Raw genomic sequence first — 20,553 nt, 5'->3', positions numbered from 1 at the left:
TCTTCCCCAGTTAGCTGGGCCCATGAGTATCCCTCATCCTCCACAGGCTGGGAAGGGGCAGCTCCTGGGACTCCCATCTCGTGTCTGGAGGTGTCTGGAGGCAGAAGGGGGCCTTAGCAAGAGGGCTCTGCAGCATAATCTTCCCTCCCCTTCCTACTACTAATTGCCGTCATCCTGAGGTGCCTCCCACACTGGGACTGAATCAGAAGGCTCAGGGGGAAGGGAACCATGACACTATTACAGGGTTACAGGACTGGGGGGAAATCGCACCTGTGCAATGTTGCTACTCTTCAGAGAAGAAGCCCTGTTGTAAAAGAAATGTGATGATCTTACTATCAACCACAAAAATCTGCAAAAGCTGTACTGTGCACCACTTCTTCCCCACTCCAAAAACAATTACGCACAGATCATCCTTACATATATATATATATATATATATATATATATAGATAGATAGATAGATAGATAGATATAGATATAGATATAGATATAGATATAGATATAGATATAGATATAGATAGATATAGATATATAGATATATATCCCTCTCAGTTGTGGGAAATATTCTTAGTTGCTACCCATGTCAGAGCCTTGCAGGCTGTAAAATCCAATGAGGGTGCTTTTTAAAAAGAGTATGAGAGACAATCATTGTTAATGTCTCAAGGAGCAGAATAAGGCACTGCCATTTTATTCACAAGCCAGTTAGAGGCAGAGGCAGTGAAACTGATGGAGCTTGTTCAAGCTTTATGGGTTTGACAGGCACTGCAATCGTGGCTTTAGACTCAGCAGGAGTCCAGAGTGAGAATACCTGCCAGAGCAAACTTTTGTTGCTGTTTAAAGCCATTTCAAATAGCAGTTCCAACCAGCCTATTAAACCTTCAACTTAAAGCAGACAGTTACTTTCATCTTCAAGGCTGTTTGTTACTCGAAGCAACCCAAAAATAAGTTCTTCACTCAAGAAATCATTTTTCCCACAAGAGAACTCCACATGTTAAAAAAACAACAACAGATACTACTGTGATACATCTGAAACTGCCCCTAGACCTAGCTACAAGCTGCTTGTGTAGCAAACAGCAACTGATTGTTCACTTCGACCTGAATGAGGATCTGAGCTTTATCTGAACCCAGCAACTTTCCACTTGATTCCTCTACTCTCTCGCCTGACAAAGTGACCAAGTCAGTCATTCCATGCTATGCTATGCATGAGTGTTTGGTTGTGACCTCATAATGACCTCTGGGGATGAAACTGATGGAGTGTCTGAAAAAGACTTGCCTCACCGACTCACATGTTGTTTCCACAGAAGGCAAAGGGATGAGCCCATGTTTTGGATGAATAATGTTCCAGTTCAGTCCTTAGACTCTCCATGTAAAGGGTCTCAGGTGGCAAGGCCAGAAAAGGTCTCTATCTTAGACCTTGGTGAGTCATGTTCAAAGTCAAAGATGGCTCAATCGTCTCGCTCACTATAAAGACAACTTTCCAGGGGGTTAGAGGTCATTGCAATGTGTGGTTGGGAGAATGTCCCTTCTGTGGAGCCTGTTTCAGACAGTTGAGCAGCCACACTTGAACTATTTCCACATCCATACTTCTCCAGAGCAAATCCAAAGATATAAAGAGGATGTTAACACATACCATTTTATTATGCAGAATATGATTTGATGTGTCACGCTTTTATAGAAGCTTTCCATACAGCACGGCCATCACTTTGAACTGCTTTGTATACCTTAAAACACGTGGTGTGCATTTTATTATTCATATGAGGTTTACCTAAATAATCTAAAAAATGCAGAACTCTCCTGTTCCACAAAAAGATCTGTTTTTCAAACCAACCTTCACATTTCAAGGCCCTTGAGAAATCATACAATAGTGGGCAAACATAAAAAATACACTCAGCTTATGATCTTTTCTTTATAAAAGGAAGAACCTTCCAATTATACATTCTTCCCAGAGTTTTTTTTTCCAGGATAGATGGGTAGCAAAAGTACCATATTTCCATTATAGTAGAGTTGCCACACACAAAAAGATGGCATTACTGGAATGATTGTCCTATTTCCTTCCTTTCCCCATGTTTTCTTTCTTCTTGATCAGTTGCCTGTGGGTGGGTGAGATGAAAACATTCCCTAGAAATGTAATCAGCCGATGATTTTTTTTTAAAAGAAACAACAACAACCGAGAGGTATTTTAAAACTATTATACCTGGCAAGCACAATGTTCAAAAACAGAGCCAGCAGAACGATACGCACATCTTCTGCTACCTAACATCTTGGCGTCCAGGTTTAGCTGACCATGTTTTCTTCACCCTTGTCCTTATTTCTGCAGAAAGCTTCACTTGCCTTGGTTTTTCTGTTGCTCTGCGGGATCCACAGAGCATGGGGATGACATTCCAATAACCACTGAAAAGGCATGTCCCGTGGATGCACAACTTTTATTTTACCTTGAGTGGCAGCCCAGCCTTGGGTGAGGGTTCAGCCATCTACTGTTCCACCAGAAAGATGCATATAAGATATACCAGATCTGACTTTTATGCTCTGAAAATTCAGAATTATCTCCACCCCCACCCTCCCAAAAAGAGAGCCCTGCATAAGACACCCATCATTTGAGCCCCTTATCACCGGTCACTGTACAAAACCTTAGGCCCCAGATGTTTGGAGGTTCCTGTTATTATCTTTTTATTAAGCATCTTTTTAATATTGCGTTTTACTCAAATGTCATTCCTTGGAAATGTCAGACATCTTGTTTAGTGGTGACATTTCAGAGGTGTCTGTCACAGCTGCTTCAGTGGGTGTCCTGAGGCAATATTTATTACTCTCATATCTATGTAGTTAGGGAATTTCATCCGTAATGCCAGGATTCTCACACCTGCTGCTCCTTTTCATAGTACATCCTTGCAAATGCTATGCATTCTCCTGGGCCTCAGCCTCTCTGCTCTGGGTGAAGGAGACATTTCCCCATCAGATTGTTGAAGGGGTTCTTCGTTCTGTTTTGCTTTGATGTGGCTGTTTCTACTCATAGTTCCTCTGGATTTATCAGGCTGAATGAAGCTCCAGCTCTGGGCTCTGCGTGGCACTGTGGTCTAAACCACTGAGCCTCTTGGGCTTGCTGATCAGAAGGTCGGCAGTTCAAATCCCCACGACAGGATGAGTTCCCGCTGCTCTGTCCCAGCTCCTGCCAACCTAGCAGTTCCAAAGCATGCCAGTGCAAGTAGATAAATAGGTACTACTGCAGCAGGAACTTAAACAGCATTTCTTTGTGCTCTGGTTTCTGTCACAGTGTCCCGTTGTGCCAGAAGCGGTTTAATCATGTTGGCCACATGACCCAGAAAGCTGACTGTGGACGAACGCCAGCTCCCTTAGCCTAAAAGCAAGATGAGTGCCACACAGGGCCGGATGAGGCCCTAAGCTACTGAAGGTAATGAGGCCCTTTATATGTTCAGCTGTCCTTTGTCAACAACAAATTGTCGCTGTTTTTTTGTGTTGAATATATGCTATATGGTAATTTATGGATCTAATAGGTATCTATTACTTACATCATAGGAGCCTACACAACACAAAATCACTGTTGCTATTGTAGGTTTTATTTTATTTGGTTTTTTTATCTTATATTTTGGAACTGTACATCCAGGGGTTTTTTCTTTAAAAATTTTTTTGGGGGGGGGGCCTAAGCTGTAGCTTTAAGTGGAGCCCTAAGCTGTAGCTTTAGCTTATATGTAAATCTGGCACTGGTGCCACACCCCAAAGTTGCCTTTGACGGGACTTAACCATCCAGGGGTCCTTTACCTTTTTACCTTTACCTCTGAATATTGGGGGTGGGTGGGTGTTGATGTTGTGTAGGTCAATCAAGTCCTTCAGAATACTGTAGGCCTTTATGGTGGCTCTTTGATATCATTTCTGGAATGATTTCATACCTCTTTTACAGTAGTTTTTCAATCCAAGGTGCATTGCAAACCACCCAGGAGCTGCATGCCAAAAGTGGGTGGGACCCAAGTTAAAAGTAGGTGGAGTTATATATGACAGTATATATACAGTATACACACACACACACACACACACACACACACACACACACACACACGAACCACACATTGCACAAATGCAGTTACCATAAATATAGCACGTGCACATATCATGGTTCTCTTTAAATAATGTGAAAGAAGAACTTCATGGGAAATATCTCCTAATTATGAATTTTGTGTCACATAGAACAATAGCACTCTTACTCAGATTTGAACAATTCCTGGTCAACAGTATCTGTTTTGCATAAGAAGTGAAGTTTTCACAGCTAAGCACAGAGCAGTGGATTCTCCGCTTTTATGGAACTGCCTCCCAAAGAAGATTTACCAGGCCTAAACTGTCATTTTTTTAGGTGCTCAGTGAAAACACCAAGCCTTTTATGGTCCTTGAACTTGCCATTTTATCTCTTCGTTGCTACTAGCAGCTTTAAATTTTGTAGTTTCCAATTGTGCTTGATTAATTGGCTTGTTTTATTTCTATATATTTATTGATGCCCTGTTTCTCGAGGAAGGCAGCCTTCCCAAAGCAACTTGCAATATAGCCTAATCTAGTATAAAAGCTAGTATAAATAAATTGTAAAGCAATTTTTCGATCATTTTAAAAACAACTCCTTGATACTTCCATATTTCATGGCTGAGAGAGACTGGCCGTGGCAACCTTGAAATTAGTAAGTGTGCAGATATGTGATTGCTTTTGAACATTTAAAATGTCTTTTGTTTTTATGTTAAATTAGCAGGGAGTGCCCAGTGCTGCCTGGTAATTTGTAGACATGCACAGTTTGCAAAGCTCCCAGAGCAGTCAGTGAGGATTTGTTAAGGAAATACAGCCCTTTCCAGGAATCTAGGACGTGGAAAACTCCAGCAGGAACCATACACAGCCTAGTCCTCGACTGGTTTATGCACTAATCCCAGGTAGTCCAACATGCAGACCTCGATGACTTTTCTGGTGGCCCTCTGCAACATTTGACACCACCCCTTCCTTCACACTGCCTTCCAAAGCTGGGTAAGCAAAGCGCTGGGCTTTGGGATGGAGTCATGAGGGCTCAGATAGGGTCCTAGAGGCATCCCACCTCCTTCCTAAATTATAGTTAGTGCTTTCCCAGCTTTGAAAAAGAGGTAGGAAGGCTCTAAAGGTAAAGGTAAAGGGACCACTGACTATTAGGTCCAGTCGTGACCGACTCTGGGGTTGCGGCACTCATCTCGCGTTATTGGTGAGGGAGCCGGCGTACAGCTTCCAGGTCATGTGGCCAGCATGACAAAGCTGCTTCTGGCAAACCAGAGCAGCACAGGGAAACCCCGTTTACCTTCCCGCTGTAGATCTATTTATCTACTTGCACTTTGACGTGCTTTCGAACTGCTAGGTTGGCGGGAGCTAGGACCGAGCAATGGGAGCTCACCCTGTTGCAGGGATTCGAACCGCCAACCTTCTGATCGGCAAGCCCTAGGCTCAGTGGTTTAATCCACAGCGTCACCTGCGTCCAGGCTCTAGGACCCTCTAGACCCTCTAGGACCAGGACCCTCTAGGACCCTCTAGGACCAGGCTCTAGGACCCTGCAAAAGCCTCACACCTACTTCCCAAAACCCAGCACGTAGCTTAGCTGGCTTTGGAAAGGCAGTGTGAGGGCTGGTGTGTGTGTGTGTGTGTGTGTGTGTGTGTGTGTGTGTGTGTGTGTGTGCTGCCTGTCAGATTTTGGCCTCACTCCCTGCTGCCCCTGTGCAGCCCCACCACCACCACCACACCGCACCGCATGACAAGACAATGTGTGGTCCACAGGTTCCATGTCAAAGTACTCTTGCAGCCCACTGCACTAATCCAAGCACTTTGGCAGGATGAGGTCCATGTCAGGGAAAGGTAGCCCCATGTAGAGCTCAATGTTCTTGAGTTTCCTCCCTGATCATGGCCACCTATGACATCTTAACTGTATTGGTGCTTTATGGCATGATGTTGTTGTTGTTGTTGTAATCTACTTTGAGGGCCATTTGAGGTGGAAAGATGGCATATTGATCTATCTAGCATCACATTTGTGGCATTCCACAAGTTTGGTATGCTGATTTCTGCACTGTGCTCAGTCCCTTCTTGCATAAATGGTAGCCAGCAAGCAAATCTAAGTAACAGAAATGGTAGACAAAAATCTTGGCTTTACATGTTGACCACATCCATAACTACACACTGACTGCTTCTAACTCTACAACTCTATGAGTCTATGTACTTGAACAATGAAAATTGGCCTCATGTGTAGTTTTCTCAGGTATGTGACCATTACTTGTGCCACTGATACTGGGTACATTTTGCTACAACCTTCCCCATAATCACTTGTCATGATTAGACCAATGAAGAAACAGCTATACCATATGAAAAAGCAAATAAGTTTAGGACTAGCCTATCTGCTTGTCTTGAGACAGGGGCCTAAAGCTTCTCATAACATGAGAGATAGCACAAAAAACAGGAAGTGACAGGAAGTGAAACAGGAAGTAGATACATTGGAAATCTTCTACTCAGTCCTGCAGAGTTGTGGTGTGGAATAGGATGTCAGATTGTTCTATGCAATCAACGTTCGTTATAAGCCAACAAACCTCCTATGAGGATAATTAGCTGGTAGACAATTTACTCCCTGCCAGAGTCTTCCTGTGGGCTAACAGCTCTGATTAGCTCCTCATCACACGATGGATTTGCACCTGGCAGATGGCTAATATCTCATTGGTGCAAGATTATGAAAATCATTGCAAACATTTTTTTGTAAATAATTTGCAAATTTTAATTTTAAATGAAAATCACATCTAGTTAGCATATCAAAGTTCATTTTAATTAAGAAGATTTGAACGGCAGCTAAAACAAATAAGCAAATGAGTGAATCCTTCTCCACCCCCTCCCCCTGGCAAAGAAAATGGCACCAATCTAAAATGCTCCTTGAGAAAAAGATGCCCGTATTTGAATTCTCTGTTTGTAAGCAAACACATTGATTAGACAAAATGAACATTGTCCCTTAAGGCATTTTCCTCATGCATGTTAACAATGTAAAAGTTTAAAGGGCAGAAAACTTGGCAAATAGAGGAGGAAAAGGAGAAACACTGATGTTAACTCTGCTGATGTGTAAACCTATTAATGGATAAAAAAGCAAGTGTTCAGTCACCCTAAGGGCCATCCTTTCAGATGCTCCATGGGACTTTCTTATTTTGACACTCTTGATGTTCAGCGTGTCTCTCCCCAGAGAGATAATGAAACACACCAGATTAACATCATCAATGGGGTTTCAGCAAGGTAAAGCTGTGCCACAGTCCCACACAGTTCATTTTGGGCAGTGATGAACATGATGCATACCTGCTCGCACCACTGGCCTTTCTAGCCCCGTATTGAAAGTTAGGAGGGATCTCAAAGGTCTTCTAATCCAACCCCCTGACCCTGCCAATGCAGGAAATCCACCACAGCATCTCCGAGTGGTGGCAACTCTGTTTCATCTATCTCCCTCTCTGTACCTGCTCCGAAAGGTAGATGGCTAATCTGTTGTCTACTCTTACTGGCAGCAGTTGTCAGATTTTATAGCATTTGATGACTGGGAGTCACTTTCTTGGCAGCTCTTGAGATCTTGGTTGACACATCAGGTCACCCTGCCCTGAGTTGACCTGGTGACTACCACCCCCCACCCCCCGGAATTAATTTTGGGGCAGGAATAATGTTTAATTGGGGTTTTCAAATGTTAATCAAACATATAGCTGGGGACTGAGACCAGAGGTCCATTCCCTATCCCAGCCAAGGGTGCTGAGATGCCTCCTCCTCCCTCATATCAATACCGCTGTTCAGCAGAGGGGTCAATCCTGCAGGATGTGGATGATGCTCCATGAGCAGAGGGAACTATCCTGTGTGGGTGATGGGGGTTGATCCTGTGTAGGTGGTGCTCCTAAGGCAAAATCATCTGTGGACCATCACCAGCACCCCTGTAGGATCAATTCCTCCGTTGAACAGCTCTTCAGGGGAGGGGGTCAACCCTGGAGACGGCTGACGGCTACGAATCAATGTGAACCACCCAACTCATAGCGATCCATGGCTGTCTGAACCCAACTCATTGAACACCCTGGTTGCTCTGAATAGACCTGATTTGGCCCTTCCACTTCTTGGAAAATGCATGCAACAATCAGAGATATGTCTTGGCCTTTTTTGCAGGATTTTCTGCCCTTCCTCTCTCTCTCTCCCTTACCCCTGACGGCTACGAATCAATGTGAACCACCCAACTCATAGCGATCCATGGCTGTCTGAACCCAACTCATTGAACACCCTGGTTGCTCTGAATAGACCTGATTTGGCGTGACACTCAGCCAAATCTGGTGCACAGGCCTAATAATGACTGGTGAGTTTGTTACCCTGGGCACCTTTGGAAGGAAGAGAGGAATATGAATTGAAGAAAAAAAGAAACAAAACAGCCAATTCTCCTCTGCCAATACCCACCTTTTCTGTTTTCATCATTCTCCCAATTTTGGGGGACAGAGCCTCAGGTGCAAGGGGTTACTTGGCAGGCACAGCAGGACCAAAACATCCCTTCTTCCTGCCAATTCTTTCTTTCCTTCACATTTGGGTTGGTTTGTGAGCAGGCATTTGGTGAATTAACACACAAAGGAAGAATACTAGAAAGAGAGGATGCATTAACTTGACCTGCTGCATGGGATCCATGTTAGCTCTGAAACCTCAGGTGAGGGATGACAGTGTCTTAGCTCAGATAATGAAAATGACAAATAGACTCAGCTCTCTTGACAGAGCTTCCCACTATTTATTTATGAAGCAGATTTTGGGCTTGCGAAGCAAGGCGACATTTTAAGCCTTTGAGCACACATTGCTTCTTCCAGTTCCTCTCTTAATAGCAGCAAGTCTTGGCACAGAGTTTAAAACTAAGTTACATCGTGGTGAGATGTTCTCCAGATCTAAATCAACATGCCAAGGAGATATGTGTGAGCTTCTGTGTGTCTAGTTTGTTTAAACTAGCGCTGCGCAAAAGCAATGTATGCTGTGCTTTGTTTCTTTTTTAACCATTCTCCACCAACTAGCCAACTAACAAAAAAGAAAAAGAAATTATCAAGGGGGAGAGGAAATTTCAGTGAAATATTCAGAAATGAGATCCAGGGGTTTTGTTATGCTTACTTTACACTTGTAATGGCCGAGGGGTATTTCTGGGCGTCCTTGCTTTTATTCTAAAAGTATCTCTGCAGCCTTCCTGGCTTCCCACAATTCAATTAAATCCCAGGGGAAGACATCATGAAGGAACTCTGCCCATAGCACTCTCCCCTGACAGAGGCCTTCCCAAGTTTCTTCCACCCTCTGGAGAATCTGAGTTTCTTGTGTCCTCTCCTTGCTTCCTAGCCACCCTGCTTCAGATTAGCCTGGTTCTTCTAAAGGTGTCTGCTCTGCACAAATCCTAGGAGACCTTGCATGGCCTTGCTTCCTATTTTCCAGGGAGTAATCCACAGCCACACTTTAATTGCAAATGTATATCACCTCTTCCTAAGAGCAGCACTTTCTCAGCCCGCTGCAGATTTATTTGCATTGTTCTTCCGTTTAATAGAGACAAAAGAGGGGTTGCAGTCTGCTTGTTAAAAGAGAGAACCGTACAAGGAAATACAAGGACACAGAGAGCAGCCAGTGTCCGTCCCATCAGGAGGACTGTTCAGATTAAATAGCTGTATCTTCAAGTACCAATGCTGGCTCTGAGCCAAGTTTTTAGCTGAAAGAAAAGCAAATTGATGCCTGGCTTGCAGTGGCCTAAAAATAAAATACTTTTATACAGGTCTTCCTTCTTTCCTTTTCTTTGAAAGGGGGACACCGGTGCTCCTGTAACACTTTAGCTGTAATGGATGCAGACATCTTCCTTCCAGATCACGCCAACTTTGCTGTGGACCCAGCACTCTGCCATGATTAAATGTAATCCATTCCCCCCACCCATCCAGCCCTACTTGCCATATAGCTGTTCTATACAACATGCAGCCTGTCTGGCCCTGAGCCTCATGCAGGCTAGGAAGGTGACTTACATTACGTCAAACTATTGGCCCATCTGGTTCGGGATGATCTACACCAGACCAGAAGTGCAGAGCCTTTTCCAGTCCACTTTCTCGTCTCCCAGTTTCTCATTTTTCCAATCTGAAATCTAGTTCTTGTTACAGCAGTTTGCAATTTTTATTATTATTTAAATAAAAAATCCTCATGAAGCTTCTTCACCATTTTAGTGTGCATTTCTCCTAATAAATACCTTTTCTGTATGTGCATATATATTTTTTGCAAGCGATGCCCCCTAATATAACACATGTTTGTATTTTGTTTTCACTAATGCATTCATTTGTATGCACTTTTTAAAAATTAACCTAATTTTGCACTGGAGAACCATCACAAAATCCTGACAGTTCTGAATTTCGAAGGACGGCTGCGTTGTTGTTTTTTCTCATATTGTTTCGGAAGGGGCGAATGATCGATTCACCTTTAAACACCAACTGGTTTGAATTTCTCCCCCATCCCTAGTGCAAGGCTGTGTTCCGTCCAGGGCAGTTTCCCAGGGCCCACATGCCAGACGTGGAGGGAGGGGAAAGATGTAATAGCTGCTTTCTATACACACTCGCACATTCCTCTCTTTCCTCCAATGAAACAAGCAAGAGGCATCATGCGAGCTGAAGGTCATATACCAACCAGGCAAAAACCCTCAAGGAGGGTGAGGGGTGTGGCCTGGGAGTCCCACAAGGCCCAAATAAAAAGGTCTGGAGGGCCGCATTCAGCTATCAGACCTGGGGTGCACCACCCCTAGTCTACAGTGACAGGCAGAAGCTCTCCAAGGTTTCAAGCAGCAGCCTTTCCCAGCCTTCCTTGGAGATGCCAAGAATTGATCCTGGGACCTTCTGCATGTTCTATGACCCAGAGCTTTGGCCCTCAGGGATGTGAGCAGCTGGTGCCACATTGATGCTCTCACTGCAGTCAGTAAACAAATGCGGACTCCTGTAAAATGGACGTGCGATTCTGTGCCGTCTCTTACAAGGCTGTTGCGAGGTTGCAATAGAGGAGACGACAAGGAGAGACGACTGCACCACAGGTTACATGGAAAGGGGGAGGTTGTTGGGATTTTCCATTCCACCTTTAGTTGCAGACATGGGATTATTATGTGTCACGTGTCTGTTTACATTCCAGAACGGTTTGCTGGCATTAGCGGAACTTCCGCTGTATTGCTTTTGTTTTGGATTCTTTCTTCGAGGAGACGACAAGGAGAGACGACATGTTTCTTTGTCCTGATTTATGTTTAATAAATCCATAGTTAATAGTATGCATTCACAAACCTCAGCCTCATCTGTTGTGCAGTTACACTGCTAAGTATAGTGTGACCAAGTCTGGGAGGCTTGGGTCACTGATTTAAGTTGGAGCCAGAGGTCGATGTTTGTTTGCAGCAGCATGGCTGGAAGGAGACGATCCAGCTGGGGGCTGGCCAGCTGGCCTTTCAACCCCAGAGGCCAACACTAATGAGATAACGCATTATGATATGGTGGCCTTGGGAAAAGAGCAGTAGAAATCCTAAGTAATAATATAAGTGGAGGCAGGATTAGCATTGCGTCGTCAAGAAAAAGCCAAAGGGAAAGTATCAGGGTTGCTCTTTGAAGCTGAATAGACCAGGAGGCACACAATGCGTATGCATTTGCGAGTCTATGAGCTTCCTAATTGGGTTTGTGCCCCTATATTGTCGCCAGAGACAACAGCATCATCTGAGCAGGCAGTGATGAATGGGAATGATCTGTGCTGCCAGCCAGCGCTTTCATTTGCTTCAGCAATGTGTGGAATGGAAGATGGCAAAGAAGTTAATGCTGATGGAGATGCGGGATGTGGAAACAAACATATTCTTTGCTTGCGCCATGGGAGGGGAGGCAGTCTTTCCCCTGCTTGCTTATTAAGTAAAAGCTTCACCTCCAATTTGAATAGCATTAAATTCCAAGCCACATAAAGGGGCAATCTGTACATTTGAATCAGGAGGACCCCTGTCCACGCTCTAATCAAATGCATTTTTCTTTCTTTTGTAAGCAGGTGTGGAAATCAAGTTATGGCAAGTAGTAAAGAACCATCAGGTTAACACATGTAATAAACTTGATACCAAGATGAAGGGCAAAATTAAAGCCCATTAAATGTGACAGAGAATATAGAGGTATATTATATATAAAACCAAAGGGAGCATAGATTTATAGGCTGCCTAACACAAGGGCTCATAGTGAGTTACATATACATTCATATATTAAATGCTATGCTTTAAGCATCCCCAGAAGGAAAACCAGCATTAACTCAGTATTGTCTGCTCTGACAGGCAGTGACTCTCCAGGGTTTGGGGCAAGTGACATTTGCAGCCCTACTTGGAGACACCAAGAATTGAACCTGGGACCTTCTATGTGGAAGACAGATGCTCTGCCACTGCGCTACGGGTCCTTCCCATACCACAATATCTCTGCCACTCACTTCCATCCTGCTTTCCTTTATGCTCAGTCCACTCAATCCCCAGTGACAAGCAGAGCCAATTAACTTTACCATTGTCCCCATGCTCCTCTCTGCAGTGTTCAACAATGGTAGAGCTGAGATTGAGGAGGAAGTAGATGCGTGGTGCTGCCCTCTGGGCTGTGTGTGAGAATGAAGGCTGGTAGAAGGCTGGCAAAAGGCAAAACTGTGGTTGGTGGGGCAATGCCCTATGATCCCTAATGGATCAGCCACCACTGAAGCCTGTATGATTTGTTTTGGAGTTGGAAGGCTTTTCGTATGAAACATCACTACTCCCTCAATATGTATGAAGGACAAGCCTGTTCATCACCACCACTGCCATCCCACCATGTATTCATATAACATATGAAAAGGCCTTTTTAAAGAACTGTTCGTGGGGCCCCATGTCCAAGTGAAACTATATTCTCAGCTTCTCTAGCTGTTGTGATTAGTTTTCAGAAAGAGGCTTAATCTGGCAGTTCTCTGATTTCCAGTTGCATTTCAATTTTCTTACAGTGATCTTACTAATTAGCCAGGCGTGCTATGGTCCATGGGATCACGAAGAGTCGGACACGACTAAACGACTAAACAACAACAAATTTAGCACAGGCTTGCTTTTATCTTTCACGGACTTTCTGAAGTGAGAGTTTGATTCGACACCTGTTTCTTCCATGGCATAGAATTTTACTGCCCCAAAAACTGACAAAAAACAAAACAAAACAAGACCTCCAACCCAACACTAGCAGTAAGGGAAGTTGAATTTTTCATCACTTCAATTCCATTTCAAAGCATTTTCCAGTACCAGCTAATCCCCATAGTGATGCCTTTGTTGTCAATAACTTCTCAGCAGGAACCTGGCTGTGTAATTCGGGAACAAATTCATTGGGCTATCTATCTTCCTGGGGCATAAGAGAAGCAGTGTGAGCTTGAATTACAGAGTCTCTGGTTCTCCCCTTCATAGGAGGAAGCAAATGGCACAGCTTTAAAGTGGGCATAACATATAGGTTCTGGCAATGGTTCCAGGTCAGGGCTGTTAAGCACAATCAGAAGGACAGAGAGTTTCCTTTTCCCTCTGGGATGGGGTGGTAAACACATGGCTGTCCAGTCTCAGTCAGTATGGCCAGTAGTGATGGGAGTTGTAGTCTTACAACATCAACAGACCTGCAGGTTCAGTCACATTTGCTCTAGGGCAGGAATGAGGAACCTCTGCTTCTCCAACCAGTAGATAAATGACAAGGAATTATGGGAATTGTATGCCAACAACATCCAGAAGGCCAGAAGTTCCCCGTTCCTGCTCTAAGACACCTCTCTCTTGAAATTCGGAAGCTCCAGTTCATTATGGCACAATAATTAACAGCCTATAGACATTAAGTCCTGGACAGCTAACAACTGATGCCTTGATTTGGTACAAATACAGAAGCAGCTGTATTTCAATGGAACTCTACAAAAACTTAGTGGAGAACTTTAAATCTGGATGACGACAGATTTAAGATTTTAAATGTGGAGGTGGTTTGAAAGCACCATTCCTGCTCTGAAGACACATATACATTTTTCTGTCGGGGGGGGGGGAGTGGTTCTGCACGTTTCCAGTGTGCTGGGGGAAGTGAGCTGTGTTGGGAAGCTTATGAAAGGTCCCAGGTTCAAACTGCAGCACAGCCGCACAAACTGCTAACAGCTGCGCTGGGAAATGGGGCAGGGGGGCGGGCGGAGGGATCTTCACACCACGGCGCCAGGGCGCCAGATATGCTTAAGACGGCCCTGCTGCAGCATCTCTGGGTAGCACCTGTCTGAAACACTTCAGAGTCTCTGTCAGTCAATGTAAACAATACTGAAAGAGATGGACATAAGGCAACTTCCTATGTGGAAAATCTTTTCCATGAATGTGTAGGGGAGTGCATTTTGAACTCTGTCCCTTGGCTTTCTAAGTGTAGAGACTGCTTTTAAAAAGAGAGGGGAGGGAGCATTCAAACACACAACACATATCAATTGGCTGGAGTCGTACACTTTTAGGGGTCAGGTACATAGCTGCCAAGTCTCCCATTTTCCCCGGGAAACCCCCGTTTCTCCAGCTGTTCCTAGCTGAAAAAATGGATTTTTTTGTTTTTTCCTGGTTTATTCTGGCGCGGCGGCCATTTTGGAGCTGGACGGAGCATGCTCAGAAGTGACTTTTGATGCTGCTCTGTCCAGTTCCAAAATGGCTGCAGTGCGACTTCTGGTGCAGTGGCCATTTTGGAACTGGGCAAAGCAGCATCAAAAGTCACTTCTGAGCATGCTCCGCCCAGTTCCAAAATGGCGGCAGCGCTACTTCCGGTCTGCTATTTCTGGCCCGGTCCCTTATTTCTCTGACAGCAACTTGGCAGGTATGGTCAGGGATTTGGAACAAATAACAGGTATTTGGAACAAATAACAGCTATTCTGTACCAGGAGAAGAGATGTGGCTCAGTGGTAGGTAAAGGTAAAGGACCCCTGGACGGTTAGGTCCAGTCCAAGGTGACTATGGGGTTGCGCCACTCATCTAGCTTTCAGGCCAAGGGAGCCGGCATTTGTCCACAGACAGCTTTCCGGGTCATGTGGCCAACATACTAAACCGCTTCTGGTGCAACAGAACACTGTGACGGAAACCAGAGTGCATGGAAATGCCATTTAGCTTCCCGCTGCCACAGCAGTATGTATTTATCTATTGCACTGGTGTGCTTTCAAACTGCTAGGTTGGCAGGAGCTGGGACAGAGCAACGGGAGCTCACCCCGTTGTGGGGATTCAAACTGCCAACCTTCTGTTCAGCAAGCCCAAGAGGCTCAGTGGCTGAATCTCCAGGTAGGGCTGGAGGGATTCCCTGCCTGAAACCCTACAGAGCCACTGCCAGTCAGTGTAGACAAAACTGAGCTAGATGGACCGATATTTTGCCTGACTCTTCCTTTATTTTGCCTGACCAAAGGTGGCAACGCTATGTCTTGGTTTTATTTTTAACTGCTATTATCTCATTCACACTTTTTGTTCCATGGCTTGCTCTCTTTCATGTACTTCTACAGCAATGCGATTCAGAAGACACAAAACTAACTCTTCATCAGTGCCTGAATAAAATCTGCTGCAATGTTCTTGTTTGCTTTTTATTTATTTAATGTTTTTCTATCCTGCCCTTCCTCCATTCTGAAGTACAGCGTAATTTCAGATAACTAATCATGTAAATACCTGCTTATAACAAGGCATGCAGTTGACAACTTCCCCTCTTATCTTCTGGAGCAGTTCTCCAGCCCTCTCCCTCCATGGTGTTCTTCCTCCAGCAGACTTTATAATAATTTAGGAAGCTGACACACAATCCAAACTTTTCTTCTGGATAATTAGTGAATCAAATGGCCGAAAGACAAAGGTAATTTTCATCCTCCTTGGAGACTTCTTTGCAACAGACATTTTATTGCATGCACAGCTCCAGTCATTACCCAGATGAGCTCTAAAATACCTGAGACAATAACAGACTCGTTGACTTGTTACAGTCTGTCAGTTACCTATAATAAGCCCCTCTGAAGTCGAGTTAAATCCCTGTGCCTGAAAATGTTTGCTGATTGTGTTTGCGAATTACAGACTTCTTCCCTGAGTTTGGCCACATGTTCTACAAAGCTAAGCAAATAAGAAGAGCTCAACTGGATCAGGCCAATGGCCCATCTAGTCCAGCATCCTGTTATCACAGTGGCCAAGCAGATGCTGCTATTATTATTATTATTATTATTATTATTATTATTATTATATTATTATTATTATTATTATTATTTTATTTCCATTTATATACTGTCCTTTATCAAAAGATCCCAGGGTGGTGTATAACATTAGAATAAAATAATAATAATAATAATAATAATAATAATAATAATAACAATAACAACAGGCATCATAATAAAATAATCATAACACAGTCCCCCTACCCACCCACAGCTTTAACAGGCCATAGATTATTTCATGGCCAAAGGAATGTTTTTGCCTGGTGCTTAAAGACATGTAATGATGGTGCCAGGCAAGCCTCTCTGGGGAGAGCATTCCACTGATGGGGAGTCACCACAGAAAAGGTTTGTTCTCACCCTCTGAACCTCTCAGGGATGGGGAACATAGAGAAGGGCCTTAGATGAAAAGCTCAGGGTCTGTGCACTCTGGATTCCGTCATGGTGTTTCGTTGCACCAGAAGCAGTTTAGTCTAGGGTTACCAGATGTCCCCAGTTTCCTGGGACAGTCCCCGGATTCACCAATCTGTCCCCGGACAAAATCTGTCCCTGGAATGTCCCTGGATTTTAGTTAATGTCCCTGGATTTATGCCTGGGGACTTTCGGTGAGGCAACATGGTGGGTGCCATGGCAGCAAGCAGCACCAGAGGTCCCGGCCATGTCAAAGTTCCAGCCAGCTAATCTGCTGGCTGCGGGGGGGGGGGGGAGCTATTTAAACCGAGGCACAAGCCAAAGAGCTTCCTTCTGGTTCGTTTCCTCAATCAACGTTCACCCTGAACTCGCGCAGAGCCGCCCGCAGCAGAAGAGCCCGCCGCACTCTTAAGATTCTCTTACCAGTATCTCCATAGCCAGACATTTCTTAAAATAGTGGTGAAAACTTAGCTTACAGCTAAGGATGGGGGAAATGCCCAGTGAAATTAACACTGGAGTTGTCCCAGCTCTGACTTACTCAATGGATATAATTAAGTGGCCTGATGAAGACTTGAATTAATCTTGTTAGCCTGCACATCCAAGATGAAGTTCAGAAAGCATCAGGAAAATCTCTCAGTGGAAAGTCTCTATGCCCTGAGATATGAAAAAGGTAGATTGCACTCTTCTCAATCAGGCACCTCATCACCCAGTTTTCCAGGCAGTGGCCTAGGCTGATTAAACTGTCACCTCTCTAAAACTCAGTGATGAATTATTCCGTCCACTCTCAGTATCGATAAAAGAAAGAACCAAAACAGGGAATTCCAAAACCCTGCATTGGGAATAGTGGCAAACCCAGAACGGCAGGATCCCTGTATGACAGTCACAGCCACACCCCCTCATAGCCATGCCCCCTTCTAAGATTACACAGCAATTGGGTAATCATACAATGATAATAATTAGGGGTGCATTGCAGCCATCACTTCAGATCGATTCTTTAGAGCTACACCATTGACTGGCAATACCCGGACAGCTTTAGTAATAATAATAATAATAATAATAATAATAATAATAATAATAATAATAATTTATTATTTATACCCCCCCCATCTGGCCCGGTTCCCCCAGCCACTCTGGGCGGCTTCCAACAAAACATTAAAATACAGAAATAAAACATTAAAAGCCTCCCTAAAACAGGGCTGCCTTGAGATGCCTTCTAAAGGTCTGGTAATTGTTGTTCTCTTTGACCTCTGGTGGGAGGGTGTTCCACAGGGCGGGTGCCACTACCGAGAAGGCCCTCTGCCTGGTTCCCTGTAACTTGGCTTCTCATAGCGAGGGAACCGCCAGAAGACCCTCGGCGCTGGACCTCAGTGTCCGGGCAGAACGATGGGGGTGGAGACGCTCCTTCAAGTATACTGGACAATGGAGATGTGGGCATACCCTCATCAGTGAAAAGTCTAAAGGCAGGTCAGTTTAAAGCAGAAACCAAAGGGTTTGTCTCAGCTATCCAAAGCTCTGTACTTGCTACCAGTGAACAATGACAATGGATACAGATACCTGCAGAAAATGCAAATATAAATCAAGAACCATAGAACATGAAGTTGTCTTATCCTGTACATTATATCTTATCAGATATACTGAGGTTGCAACGCTCATTTTCGATCAACTGGATAGGAAGTACCAATGAATCAGTTCAGAATTGCCCCTTACTATAAACAAACTCTTCAGCCTGCTCTTGAGAAAAATGGTTTCATTGTGTATTTGTACAAACCTAGTATAACAGATAAAACTATATATTACAACGAACTAGGCATAATTCTAGTGCATACCCTACCCCCAAATACCCTACCATAATAGATATTGCAATATTTGTCATACATAACATGTGGAGCCAGGAGAACAGAGTTTGTTAAAAAAAAAATGAAAATATAACACTGAAGATAAAGCACACAGAGAAACTCAAGGTAACTCATATACACCTGGAATATTGTATCCAGTTTTCAGTGCCATAACTTAATACCTGTGGGTAAAGGGCGATATACAAATTTAAGAAGGATATTGACATGCAGAGGAGAGCAACCAAGATGATCATGGATCTGGAAACCAAGCTTTATGAGGAACCATTGAGTGAGATGGAAAAGAGGTGACTGAGAGGAGACATGATAGCCATTTTCAAATATCTAAAGGGCTGTCGCATGGAGACGGGATCAAGAGTGTTTCCTCCTGCTCCGGAGGGCAGGACTTGAACCAATGGATTCAAGATACAAGAAAGGAGATTCTGACTAAACATCAGGAAGAACTTTCTGATAATAAGAGCTGTTCGACAGTGGAACTGACTCCCTTGGGAGGTTGTGGACTCTCCTTCCTTGGAGGTTTTTAAGCAGAGGTTGGATGGTCATCTGTCATGGATGCTTTAGTTGAGATTCCTGCATTGCATGGGGCTAGGCTAAAAGACCCTCAGGGTCCCTTCCAACCCTACCGTTCTATGATTCTTAGGGTCCACTCTTGTCATGATGTCCTAAACTGCCACCAGGAGTTAGGCACAGAAGGAAAGGATCCAGCTGAGTTCTTCTTTTCCACATTCCCAGCAGAGAAGCAGCATCTCTAGAAAGCAGAACTCTTGAACAAGGACAACCAAAGAGAGTTCCTCCCAAGCCAGACTCCCCTCCAAGGAACCATGTCTCGGTATGCAAGATGTGCCTAAAAGGCTCCAGACCAAGGATAAACAGCCTCGGTCCAGTATACCTGAAGGAGCGCCTCCACCTCCATCGTTCTGCCCGGACACTGAGGTCCAGTGCCGAGGGCCTTCTGGCGGTTCCCTCACTATGAGAAGTAAAGCTACAGGGAACCAGGCAGAGGGCCTTCTCGGTAGTGGCACCCACCCTGTGGAATGCCCTCCCACCAGAGGTCAAAAAGAAAAACAACTACCAGACTTTTAGAGGACATCTGAAGGCGGCCCTGTTTAGGGAAGCTTTTAATCTTTACGAAATTAGTGTATTTTAATATTTCTGTTGGAAGCCGCCCAGAGTGGCTGGGGAAACCCAGCCAGATAGGTGGGGTATAAATATATTATTATTATTATTATTATTATTATTATTATTATTATTATTATTATTATTTATCACAACTCTTGAGCCATGGGGGTGGGAGGGAGATGTCTTGGAAGAATACACGGTGCCCTTTGAAGCTTGGATTTCATTTCAGTGCATTCCTTGCACTCAGTGATCTGTCCATGGTCCTGCAAGCTTGATGACTGATCCACCACTTTAAGTTCTCTTACCTTTCCTCCTCCCAAACTACAGGGCAGATTCCCCTGCCTGGCTGGCTATCTGTTGGCCTCACCAACTCAATGCAAATCCATTATACAGCAGTCATGGAAGCAGAGAATAAATACTTTCCCCGCCACCATTGCAGTGCCTTCCTGTGAAGCTATTCTGAGTGCTCCAGGCCTTTTTCAAGAGGGCATGCAGCTGATCTTAAGGAAACTTCAGTGAACCCATTGTGAATTGTTTGCTAAACACTGTGACAACACAATTGCTTGAATCTGTCTTGACTTGCATGCCATCATGTGGGCAGAACAGTCGCAGCTAAGTCATATTTCTTTGGATGAATTTCAGTTATTGCAGCCTGAGGATGCAGAAAAGGTGCTTGGAAAAGAATGGCTCATTATTTGCCTGCTTGCCTACCTGACTGATAATATTGAGCAGGAAATGGATGACTAGCTGGATCTAGGAAGAGATTAATACTGCATTATGAAACTGAGTAGTCCCAGCTATCTAGGAGGTGATGATGATATTACTCCTGAAGAAACTCTTCTGGGACCCTAAAGATTTTTCTACTGGGAGGTCACAACTCACTTATATCCTGTACTTGTACATGGTGTTCTAAAACTCTAGGCAATCTTGGGTGACCCTGATTATATACAGCACATTTCAGCCTTTCTTCTGGGTTTGG

The sequence above is a fragment of the Zootoca vivipara genome, chromosome 7 (genome assembly GCF_965207765.1).
Source record: "Zootoca vivipara chromosome 7, rZooViv2.hap1.1, whole genome shotgun sequence".
Lineage (NCBI taxonomy): Eukaryota > Metazoa > Chordata > Lepidosauria > Squamata > Lacertidae > Zootoca > Zootoca vivipara.
Note: the sequence above shows the minus strand (reverse complement) of the source record.